General features: G+C 36.7%; 1 pseudogene; it reads left to right on the top strand.

The window, feature by feature from the left end:
* Positions 1-1,463: 1,463 nt before the first annotated feature.
* Positions 1,464-1,966, top strand: LOC118888318 (annotated as a pseudogene).
* The last annotated feature ends 11,412 nt before the right edge of the window (positions 1,967-13,378 follow it).

Here is a 13,378-nt window from a genome sequence, read left to right on the forward strand (position 1 = left end):
TATTACAAATATAGAGCTGATTAATTGAACGTGGTATATAAGAAAAAAAAACCAATACTGATGCCAAGGATTTTGACCTGAGCAAGTGGAAGAATGAAGTTGCCTTTTATTGAGATGTGTTATATTTGTAAAGGAAAATGTTCTATGTATCTATGTATCTATCTATATATAATAATGTTGTAGTAGATATATCTGGTGTGGGATTAACGATGATTGTGTGTGTGTGTGTGTGTGTGTGTATCTATACTTTTAATTTGTATTCAACAAATGTAATTGTTTTCTATTGCAGCCATAACAAATTACCACAAATGTACTGGCTTAAAACAACACAAATTTATTATCTTATAGTTCTGTGGGTCATAAATCTAACATGGCTCTCACTGAACTAAAATCAAGGTGTCAGCAAGGCTGCATTCCTTCCCGGAGGCTCTACAAGAAAATTCACTTCCAGCTTCTAAAGGTCACTCGCATTCCTTGGCTTGCACCCCCCTTCTTTCATCTTTAAAACCTTTAATGTCAAATCTCTCTGACACTTACATTGACACACACTTCTCTTTGACCACAGCTGGGAAACATTCTCTCCTTTTTAAAGATTCTTTTGATTAGGTGGGGCCCACCTGGATAATCTGGGATAATCTCTGGGATAATCAATGTCTTTAATCACATCTGTATAGTCTCTTTTACCAGGTGGATAGCATATTCACAGGTTCCAGGAATTAGGACATGGACATATTTGGGGGACTGTTATTCTTTCTACCACAACAAAATACCATTTGTGGAAGAAATATTTGCATGGGTGATATTTAAAATATTCTTATGCCCATTACCCATCAATAATCACTGCTGAATTTTTAGTCAACTTCCTTCTAAACTCTGAGCATGTATGCTATCTTTTCTTTTTCCAATTAATATTGCAATATACGCACATGTATTCATTGAACATTCACTTGTCAGTGTCAGGCCCTGTGTTTGACACCAGAGATATAAACTATAACTTACTTTACCTATATAACATTATATTATAAACATTTACATATGATTTTCAAAATACCATATGGATGTACCAAAATTTATTCAACATTACACTAATATTGGACCTTAGAATTACCACATTATAATTCACACATAAATTTATATACATTTTTGTGTATTTTCTGGATATTTTATCTGTATGTATTGATACAAATATGGTGCTCATCATTCTGCAACCATTACATTTCAATTAAGTATATCTTAAAGAACTTTCTATCTCACTACATATAAATATGAATAATTCAATAGAGTGGATATACTATATTTAACTTAGTGATTATTATTATCATGAATATTTAAGTTTTTTCTATTTGTTTTCTATTATAGGCTGTTTTTTTTAAAATTGCTTTCCCCAAAGGTTGTGCCGATTTAAATTCCCTTCATAGAAGGTCAGCTGTGCAGGCAGTAGTATTGGCAGCGGCAGGTGGGAAATGGCAGACTACTTGATCTCCATCTCTGGCACCAAGAAAGACAAAGTCAACTGTTCATTTTATTTCAAAATTGGAGTATGTCCTCATGGAGACAGATCCACTCAGTCGCACAATAAACCAACCAGACCATTGCTTGCTTGAACATGTACTATAGCCTTCAAAACTCTTCATTGCCTGCTGACAGTTTGTGCTGTGCTATGAGTGATGTCAAAATGTAAGTACATTATGATGAATTTTTTGAGGAGGTTTTTACAGAAATAGAAAAATAGAGTTAAGTTGAGGAGAAGAACGTCTGTGATAACCTTGGAGATCACCTAGTTGTAAACATGTATGTCAAGTTTCATCCTGAAGAAGATGCAGAAAAGGATTTGATTGACTTTAGGCTCTCCTCTGGGACAGACTTCAGAGAAGCCTGCTGCCACCAGTATGAAAAGGGAGTGTGTACAGGAGAAGGCTTCTGCAACTTCATGCATTTGAAGCCCATTTCTAGAGAACTGTGGTGAGAGTTATATGGACACCATTGCAAGAAGCATAGATGGAGGTCAGGGTCTGGGGACCAGAGTGTGGACAGAAGGTAGTGGAGAGATCATGAAAGATGTGGGCAATTCTAAGCCATGCCATTTTTACCCTATGTTTTCTAGAAAGTGTAATTGATTGACCAAATTAGTTCATAATGGGAATTTTTTAAACAACAACAAAACCAACAAAGATGGGTTTCTGAATAAAATCTGTAGTGATATAGTAAAAAATAAATAAATAATATGCATCACAAGTTTATGAAGCTGATCATCTAACATTGGCTATTGATTTAATATTGATTTTTTATTACAAACAATATTGAATATTTTGTTTGCTAATGGCCATTTATATTTCTTTTCCTAGTTATTTATTGTCTCTTTATATTTTTACCACAAAATAGCATTCTTCATATATCAATAAGATTGTTTGGTTCTGGCCCTATAATGGGCAGGATTGAACCTATATATTGGAGATCAATAGTACTAGCAGCTGAGTTGTAATTAGGAAAGGCAGGGACTAACAGACAGGTTATATTTGTTGTGCATAAAGACTATAAAATGAATAACTATGAAATTAGGGATAGAATTAGATGAGGTTAACAAAGACAGAAACAAGCAGTTCAACATGGCTAAGCAATGGATCTCATGTATTAGAAACATAATAAATAAGCTTAGAGAAGTGGATTGGAGCCATATATTGTGGAGAACCATGAATTTCAGTTTGAAGAGTCTGTTTTGTTTTTGTTTCTCTTTTTCTGTAAGTAGAAAGAAATTTGTTAGGAACTCCATTAGAGCTGTGCTGTAGTAAAATTCATCTCCCCACTGCTGAATTAGAATGGAGAGAGGCTGGAGTTAGGAAAACAAATTGAGTCCACTCTCACAAAAAATAAAAACAAACCTGAAGTGGTAGAAATACAAGACTTGTTAATTTAGCAACTGATCTGATCTGGGAAGAGAGGTGGGGAGTAATAAGAAAAAGTAAAAAAAAAATATGATTATAAGGGTTGATGTGAGGAGAATAGAGGTAAAATCAATAGAAAATAGTAAGGGAAACCATGCAGCAAAGCAAAGTAGTTAAGAACAAGGACCCTAGTGCTAGATTTTCAAGCTCAAATCCTGGCTCTACTATTTACCAGCTGTATGACCGTGGGCAGTCACTGAAACTTTCTGTGGCTCAGTTTCCTTATCTGTAAAATGGGAATGGTGGTAGAAATAGTACCTACTTCAGAATTTAGTGCCTTATTTTATGTAAAGCACTTAGAACAATTCCTGATATTTTATTATTTACTAGTATTTTAAAAACCCCAAAAATTCAATTAAGTACATTTTAAGATCTAATTGGCTTTATCCACTGATTCATGGGTTGGGCATCATCCCATCTAGCGACTAGAAGAGAGTTCTGAGTACAAAATGGGGAATTTTTATAGACAGAAGGAGAATGGGGTAAGAAACTATTAACAAAGTAAAAGAAAGGGTTATTTTCAGGCCAGGATATCTTTTTTTTGTGTGGGGGAAGGGAAAGCAAGGAATTTACCATGCAGATTGCTTCTTCTTCTTGTGGGAGATGGAGAGGCACATGATTGATGACCTTACTGGTACATGACAGAAAATTCCAGACTGGTCCATTAAGGTTACATTTAAACTGCAATTAGATCAGGTATTAAATCTAGGTTTGGTATCATGGGCTTTAGCACAAGTGATGCCATTTGAGGCCTGTGGTTTTCTTATAACACTATATTTTAAAAAGATGATATGCTAAGTTTTGGAATTGTTAAGTTTATTAATAACCTATCTCAGTATTGAGAAGCAGTGGAAGTTGAAAATTATATCTGAAACTCAAATGATAAGGAGAGTTTGACACACAGATTTTGGGGTCTATTTCATAGGTATAACTGAAACTCTCTGGGAGTAAATGTAATAAACCTAAATAAAGAAAGAAAAAACAAAGGCAAAGAGGGACTAGGGCAAAATTGGGAGAATATCTAACTTTAAGATGTGGGGGACCACAGAAGAGGAGTCAGCTAAAGATACAGAGAAAAGTCAGTAAGATTGTTAACAGAACTAATAAGCTGATGAAGACTCAGAAAAAAAAGGCAAAAGTTTGACGAGAAATTATTGGTCAACAATATGAATGGCTTTAGAGAGTCTGGACTTCTTTTGCTTGATATTATGGAGTTTTTAAGAGTTTCTATCCACATTGAAGAATCTCCTCTGGTTCCCCTTTCAATGAATTCCACTGTCAAGATGGTATTCTCTCTCCTGAGGGTTAGAGTGACTGGCATCTGTATCTGCTTAGAAAAATGAGAAAGAAATAAAGCTATCCTTATATTATTTAGATTATAAAAAATGTTGTTATGTACTTGCATTGAAAATGGCTCTCCGAGTTAAGAGAGACATTTCATGCCTCCTCTTGGTTCTGGGAAATAGACTGCCACTAGAATGTACTTAGAGAATTACCAGAATAGATGACAGATGCAAACATCATAGTTAAGGGAAAAGGCTGAAATAAAACTTTTGCCAAAATAATCCAATGAAAATGTCAGTTACTTCAGGTCTAACTTTTTGAATGTCTCATTCTGTAATTTGGCATGAAATTGGGAGTGGGTAAATTCAGGCAACATACTTAGAGCAGAAAATTCTTAGTCTAAACAAGTTCATTAAAATTTCAGGGGCCTTTAACACCTCAGTAACAGCCTGCCTGCAGGTTAACATTTATTGTTTTGAACTGCCAACATCTTACTTTTATGGTATACATTTATATGCTAAATTGCCTATTACATTAAGCTGTAAGTTCTCATTTAGCAGCATCAGAAATAAGATTTGACTGTAAGTGTTTGTATTTTATTAGTGCTATACCAGACTTCCTAATAGCTCAAAATTCCTAAAGGCAGAAATTCATTGCATCTCCTTCATAAGGTGCTTGCCTAAAATAATTTGTTATAAATACTACATTTGCATACACTTGAACTTTTCAGACTTACGTCGTCAGGAAAAGTGGACAAAATTACTTCATTTGATTTTGCCCTTAAGCAAATCATAAGTGACAAGTTTAAGCAATTATATAAAGAAAATAAAAGTACAAGCTAACAAATAACTATTCTTTTCTTAATGATTTCAGAGTAAATCAGCAGGAAGCTCCAGGGAAATGGATGCTGAGTAACGATACGCTATTATAAGCGTTCTCATGTATAACATAGAGTTGCCAGACATTTGTATGGTGGGTAAGAGAGTTCACATGACTCTATTGAACATGATATAATATTATGAAATATTTAACACAGGAACTTCAAAATCCAAACCTCAATTTGTGTAGTGAGGAGAAAAAGTATTGGTTAAGGGCACAGATTGAAAAGGAAATTGAAAAATCTTACTCAGAAAAAGACTCTCTACACTGGTGGATAGCAGAGACTAAAAATATGTTCCATTTGGGAAACACCATGCCACCCACACTTTTCCACCTATTTTCAGAATCTTTTTCTCCTACACTTGAAATGCGTTGACATCAAAAAACAAGGAGAACACTAGATTTATAAATCAAGGCACAGAATTTTTAACCCATAAATTATAAAGGATTTTATTCCCCTTGAAGATCTTTTTTTTTTTTCTGGCATGAAAACCAATGAATGGTTTTTTTTCTCCTTAGTGTTGAAAGAATTGGATATGTAAGGGAAATTAAATAAAGTGAAACAAATTTGTTGAGTACTTAGTATGTATCAGATACTAAGTCACTTTGTATTAGGTAGATTGGTCACCACTTCAACATGATTGTATCCCTTTCCATTTTGTCACAGCTTTTTGATTTAGGTGGTATCAACACAACACCTACTCCCAGCAACAGAATCTGATATTTTTTGTATATTTCTTTGCTAAAGTTATTTGTTCAGTGTGGGAACATGACTGAGAAAGTCTCATAGGTGGGAACTCCAGGATTTTTGTTCAATATTTGGAGGAAACATGCTCTTTTTTTCCCCCTTGATGAGAATAAGAAAGCATGTAAATCAGGGAGCTGCTGTCAGCCACCCAGCTACAAGAGTAGTCTGCCCCCAAATAAAGCCAACAAAAGAGAAGGGAAGAGCCAAGATAATTATAGGAAAACATAGCTGCAATCCTCATGGCATCATAAATCTCTAGATCAAACCATGCTGCAGCCCACCCTCTCTAACACTGAAAGCAAGCAGGACCCTCTGGGGTCCTCCCGGGCACAAAACCCTTTCCATTCCCCCCCACCGCAACCCCCGTTTCTTATTTGTAGGAAAAAGGTTTTCAGCCTTCTAGGCCTTCCCTGAGTTCCAAAGGGCAGATACAAACAGTTGTTAATCAGGGAAGGGAAGGAATGCAGGAAGAAACAATAGTGCAGTATGAGGCCTGGGCCTGGTTCCTCCTTGGGAATGTGCCTAACAATTATTTTTTTGAATTTTATTTTATATATTATTTTATACAACAGGTTCTTATTAGTTATTCATTTTATACATATTAGTGTATATATGTCAATCCCAATCTCCCAATTCATCCGACCACCACCACCACCACCACTTTCCCCCTTGGTGTCCATATGTTTGTTCTCTACATCTGTATCTCTATTTCTGCCCTGCAAACCAGTTCATCTGTACCATTTTTCTAGATTCCACATATATGCGCTAATATATGATATTTGTTTTTCACTTTCTGACTTACTTCTCTCTGTATGACAGACTCTAAGTCCATCCACCTCACTACAAATAACTCAGTTTCGTTCCTTTTTATGGCTGAGTAATATTCCATTGTATATATGTGCCACATCTTCTTTATCCATTCGTCTCACGATGGGCATTTGGGTTGCTTCCATGACCTGGCTATTGTAAATAGTGCTGCAATGAACGTTGAGGTGCATGTGTATTTTGAATTATGGTTCTATCTGTGTTTATGCCCAGTAGTGGGATTGCTGGGTCATATGGTAATTCTATTTTTAGTTTTTGAAGGAACCTCCATACTGTTCTCCATAGTGGCTGTATCAATTTACGTTCCCACCAACAGTGCAAGATGATTCCCTTTTCTCCACACCCTCTCCAGCATTTGTTGTTTGTACATTTTCTGATAATGCCCATGCTAACTGGTGTGAGGTGATACTTCATTGTAGTTTTGATTTGTATTTCTCTAATAATTAGTGATGTTGAGCATCTTTTCATATGCTACTTGGCCATCTGTATGTCTTCTTTGAAGAAATGTCTATTTAGGTCTTCTGTTCATTTTTGGATTGGGCTGTTTGTTTTTTTAATATTGAGCTGCATGAGCTGTTTATATATTTTGGAGATTAATCCTTTGTCCATTGATTCGTTTGAAAATATTTTCTCCCATTCTGAGGGTTGTCGTTTCGTCTTGTTTGTAGTTCCCTTTGCTTTGCAAAAGCATTTAAGTTTCATTAGGTCACATTTGTTTACTTTTGTTTTTATTTCCATTACTCTAGGAGGTGGATCAAAAAAGATCTTGCTATGATTTATGTCAAAGAGTATTCTTCCTATGTTTTCCTCTAAGAGTTTTATAGTGTCCGGTCTTACATTTAGGTCTCTAATCCATTTTCAGTTTATTTTTGTGTGTCGTGTAAGGGAGTATTCTAATTTCATTCTTTTACATGTAGCTGTCCAGTTTTCCCAGCACCACTTATGGAAGAGACTGTCTTTTCTCCATTGTATATCCTTGCCTCCTTTGTCATAGATTAGTTGACCATATGTGTGTGGCTTTATCTCTGGGCTTTCTATCCTGTTCCATTGATCTGTATTTCTGTTTTTGTGCCAGTACCATATTGTCTTGATTACTGTAGCTTTGTAGTATAGTCTGAAGTCAGGGAGTCTGATTCCTCCAGCTCCATTTCTTTCCCTTCAAGACTGCTTTGGCTATTTGGGGTCTTTTGTGTCTCCATACAAATTTTAAGATTTTTTGCTCTAGTTCTGTAAAAAATGCCATTGGTAATTTGATAGGGATTGCATTGAATCTGTAGATCGCTTTGGGTAGTATAGTCATTTTCACAATATTGATTCTTCCAATCCAAGAACATGGTATATCTCTCCATCTGTTTGCATAATCTTTAATTCCTTTCATCAGTGTCTTATAGTTCTGCACACACAGGTCTTTTGTCTCCCTAGGTAGGTTTTTTCCTAGGTATTTTATTCTTTTTGTTGCAATGGTAAATGGGAGTTTTTCCTTAATTTCTCTTTCAGATTTTTCATCATTAGTGTATACGAATGCAAGAGATTTCTGTGTATTAATTTTGCATCCTGCAGCTTTACCAAATTCATTGATCAGCTCTAGTAGTTTTCTGGTGGCATCTTTAGGATTATCTATGTATAGTATCGTGTCATCTGCAAATAGTGACAGTTTTGCTTCTTCTTTCCCGATTTGGATTCCTTTAATTTCTTTTTTTTCTCTGATTGCCGTGGCGAGGACTTCCAAAACTGTGTTGAGTAATAGTGGTGAGAGTGGGCATCCTTGTCTTGTTCCTGATCTTAGAGGAAATGCTTTCAGTTTTTCACCATTGAGAATGATGTTTGCTGTGGGTTTGTTGTATATGGCCTTTATTATGTTGAGGTAGGTTTCCTCTATGCCCACTTTCTGAAGAGTTTTTATCATAAATGGGTGTTGAATTTTGTCAAAATCGTTTTCTGCATCTATTGAGATGATCATATGGTTTTTATTCTTCAATTTGTTAATATGGTGTATCACATTGATTGATTTGCGTATATTGAAGAATCCTTGCATCCCTGGGATAAATCCCACTTGATCGTGGTGTATGATCCTTTTAATGTGTTGTTGGATTCTGTTTGCTAGTATTTTGTTGAGGATTGTTGCATCTATATTCATCAGTGATATTGGTCTGTAATTTTCTTTTTTTGTAGTATGTTTGCCTGGTTTTGGTATCAGGGTGATGGTGGCCTCATAGAATGAGTATGGGAGAGTTCCTCCCTCTGCAATTTTTTGGAAGAGTTTGAGACGGATGGGTGTTAGTTCTTCTCTAAATGTTTGACAGAATTCACCTGGGAAGCCATCTTGTCCTGGACTTTTGTATGTTGGAAGATTTTTAATCACAATTTCAATATCATTACTTGTGATTGGTCTGTTCATATTGTCTATTTCTTCCTGGTTCAGTCTTGGAAGGTTATACCTTTCTAAGAATTTGTCCATTTCTTCCTGGTTGCCCATTTTATTGGTGTAAGGTTGCTTGTAGTAGTCTTTTAGGATGCTTTGTATTTCTGCAGTGTCTGTTGTAACTTCTCCTTTTTCATTCCCAATTTTATTGATTTGAGTCCTCTCCCTCTTTTTCTTGATGAGTCTGGCTAATGGTTTATCAATTTTGTTTATCTTCTCAAAAGTACCAGCTTTTAGTTTTATTGATCTTTGTTATTGTTTTCTTTGTTTCTATTTCATTTATTTCTGTTCTGATCTTTATGATTTCTTTCCTTCTACTAACTTTGGGTTTTGTTTGTTGTTTTCTCTCTAGTTCCTTTTGGTGTAATATTAGATTGTTTATTTGAGATTTTTCTTGTTTTTTGAGGTAGGCTTGTATTGCTATAAACTTCCCTGTTAGAACTGCTTTTGCTGCATCCCATAGGTTTTGGATCATCGTGTTTTCTTATCATTTATCTCTAGGTATTTTTTGATTTCCCTTTTGATTTCTTCAGTGATCTCTTGGTTATTTAGTAACGTATTGTTTAGCCTCCATGTGTTTGTGGGTTTTTTTGTTTTTTTCCCTGTAATTGATTTCTAATCTCATAGCATTGTGGTCAGAAAAGATGCTTGATATAATTTCAATTTTCTTAAATTTACCAAGGCTTGATTTTTGACCTAAGATGTGATCTATCTTGGAGAATGTTCCATGTGCACCTGAGAAGAAAGTGTAATCTGCTGTTTTTAGATGGAATGTCCTATAAATATCAATTAAATCTATCTGGTCTATTGTGTCATTTAAAGCTTGTGTTTCCTTATTAATTTTCTGTTTGGATGATCTGTCCATTGGTGTAAGTGAGGTGTTAAATTCCCCCACTGCTATTGTGTTACTGTTGATTTCCTCTTTTAGAGCTCTTAGCAGTTCCCTTATGTATTGAGATGTGTCTATAGGGTGTATATATATTTATAATTGTTATATCTTTTTCTTGGATTGATCCCTTGATCATTATGTAATGTCCTTCCTTGTCTCTTGTAACATTCTTTATTTTAAAGTCTATTTTGTCTGATATGAGCATTGGTATGACAACTTTCTTTTGATTTCCATTTGCATGGAATACCTTTTTTCATCCCCTCACTTTCAGTCTGTATGTGTCCCTAGGTCTGAAGTGGGTCTCTTGTAGACAGCATATATATGGGTCTTGTTTTTGTATCCATTCAGCAAGCCTCCTTCTTTTGGTTGGAGCATTTAATCCATTCACGTTTAAGGTAATTATCCATATGTATGATCCTATTACCATTTTCTTAATTGTTTTGGGTTTGTTTTTGTAGGTCGTTTTCTTCTCTTTTGTTTCCCACTTAGAGAAGTTCCATTAGCATTTGTTGCAGAGCTGGTTTGGTGGTGCTGAATTCTCTTAGCTTTTGCTTGTCTGTAAAGCTTTTGATTTCTCCGTCAAATCTGAATGAGATCCTTGCTGGGTCGAGTAATCTTGGTTGTAGGTTCTTCCCTTTCATCACTTTAAATATATCATGCTACTCCCTTCTGGCTTGCAGAATTTCTGCTGAAAAATCAGCTGTTAACCTTATGGGAGTTCCCTTGTATATTATTTGTCATTTTTCCCTTGATGCTTTCAATAATTTTTCTTTGTCTTTAATTTTTGTAAGTTTGATTACTATGTGTCTTGGTGTGTTTCTCCTTTGATTTATCCTGCCTGGGACTCTCTGCGCTTCCTGGACTTGGGTGGCTATTTCCTTTCCCATGTCAGGGAAGTTTTCGACTATAATCTCTTCAAATATTTTCTTGGGCCCTTTCTCTCTCTCTTCTCCTTCTGGGACCCCTATAATGGGAAAGTTGTTGCATTTAATATTTTCCCAGAGGTCTCTTAAGCTGTCTTCATTTCTTTTCATTGTTTTGTCTTTATTCTGTTCTGCGGCAGAGAATTCCACCCTTCTGTCTTCCAGGTTACTTATCTGTTCTTCTGCCTCACTTATTCTGCTATTGATTCCTTTTAGTGTAGTTTTCATTTCAGTTATTTTATTGCTCATCTCTGTTTGTTCTTTAATTCTTCTAGGTGTTTGTTTTTTAATTCTTCTAGGTCTTTGTTGAACATTTCTTGCATCTTCTTGATCTTTGCCTCCATTCTTTTTCTGAGGTCCTGGATCATCTTTACTATCATTATTCTCAATTCTTTTTCTGGAAGGTTGCCTATCTCCACTTCATTTAGTTGTTTTTCTGGGGTTTTATCTTGTTCCTTCAACTCCTACATAGCCCTCTGCCTTTTCATCTTGCCTATGTTTCTGTGAATGTGGTTTTTGTTCCACAGGCTGCAGGATTGTAGTTCTTCTTGCTTCTGCTGTCTGCCCTCTGGTGGTTGCGGCTATCTAAGAGGGTTTTTCAAGTTTCCTGATGGAAGGGACTGGTGGTGGGTAGAGATGGCTGTTGCTCTGGTGGGCAGAGCTCAGTAAACCTTTAATCTGCTTGTCTGCTGAGGGGTGGGGCTGAGTTCCCTCCCTGTCGGTAGTTTGGCCTGAGGTGACCTAACCCTGGAGCCTACCCACCTGTTTTTTGGGGCTAATGGTGGACTCTGGGAAGGCTCATGCCAAGGAGTACTTCCCAGAACTTCTGCTGCCAGTGTCCTTGTCCTCATGGTGAGCCACAGCCACCCCCATCTCTGCAGGAAACCCACCAACACTAGCAGGTAGGTCTGGTTCAGTCTCCTCTGGAGTCACTGCTCCTTCCCCTGGGTCCCGATGCTCACACTAATTTGTGTGTGCACTCCAAGAGTGGAGTCTCTGTTTCCCCCAGTCCTGTCAAAATCCTGCAGTCAAATCCCGCTAGCCTTCAAAGTCTGATTCTCTAGGAATTCCTCCTCCTGTTGCCAGACCGCCAGGTTGGGCAGCCTGACGTGGGGCTCAGAACCTTCACTCCAGTGGGTGGACTTCTGTGGTATAAGTGTTCTCCAATTTCTGAGTCACCAACCCAACCATTATGGGATTTGATTTTATTGTGATTGTGCCCCTCCTACCGTCTCATTGTGGCTTCTCCTTTGCCTTTGGATGTGGAGTATCTTTTTTGGTAAGTTCCAGTGTCTTCCTCTCAATGATTGTTCAGCAGTTAGTTGTGATTCCAGTGATCTCGCAAGAGGGAGTGAGCACACGTCCTTCTACTCCGCCATCTTGAACCAATCCCTGTGCCTAACAATTTAATGCATATCTCTGAGTTCTAAAGAAACTAAGATCCCCACCCAGATGGAGGATGGTAACTTCAGGTTGAGCACAACTAGGTGGACCCCAGACTGGTTGGAACCAGAAGCCTGATGATTGAGATTCCTGGAACACCACTGTGTTACCTCACCACTAACCAATCAGAAGAGGGTTACACATGCTGCAGCTCTCCCCACAAATTTTGCCTATAAAAACTTTTTCACTGAAACCCATCAGGAAGTTCTTGTCTTTTGAGCATGAGCCACCCGTTCTCCTTGCTTGTCCCTTCAGTAAAACTTTCTCTGCTCCAAACTTCAACATTTCAGTTTGTTTGGCCTCACTATGCATCAGGCATATGTACTTGGGTTCAACAACAATCCCATATATACCATTTACGTTTTTAAGTTATTTTGTAGTGAGTTTCCTATTACTCATAAACAAAAACTCCTACCTGATATAGAGGTGTTCTTTTTGTGTCTGTTTTTCAGTTGGTATTAGTCTAACAGTATCTTTATTCCATTACTTGGGAGATATTAATGGAAAGAGAGCAAATATTTTCAAGAAACCTAATAGAGAGTGAGAATCATCTATAGTAACTACAGAATATTGGGGGAAAAGGAATTAATTCAACTTGAAAATTGTGAGGTGAATTAGAATCATCTCATGTTACAAACCCTATTTATTGAATAATACACTCACAGAATTGCCAAGCGAGAGACACCCTAAAGAACTGCTGTATCAGAAACATGCAATGATAGAGACACTGAATAACAGAATCACAGATATTCAGAAACAAGATATGTGAGTATGCTTGCTCTTTTCTATTCGTTCCAGTAATACTTAGTCCTATATCTATTCTGGAACTAAACCCATTTTAGTTGTTTCTCCTCCACTGATCTATGAGTTCCTCACTGGTAGAATCCCTTCTTTTTCTTCATATTTCTAACAGTGATCATAATGTGTTGCATATAGTAGGACTGTAGAAGTGTTTTTGAATGGTTAAATGAAAGCAAGCGTTCTGAGAGAGTAAGGGAACACTCAGAGGAGTGAGAACTCCCT

Source organism: Balaenoptera musculus, chromosome X, assembly GCF_009873245.2.
Source record: "Balaenoptera musculus isolate JJ_BM4_2016_0621 chromosome X, mBalMus1.pri.v3, whole genome shotgun sequence".
NCBI classification, from domain to species: domain Eukaryota; kingdom Metazoa; phylum Chordata; class Mammalia; order Artiodactyla; family Balaenopteridae; genus Balaenoptera; species Balaenoptera musculus.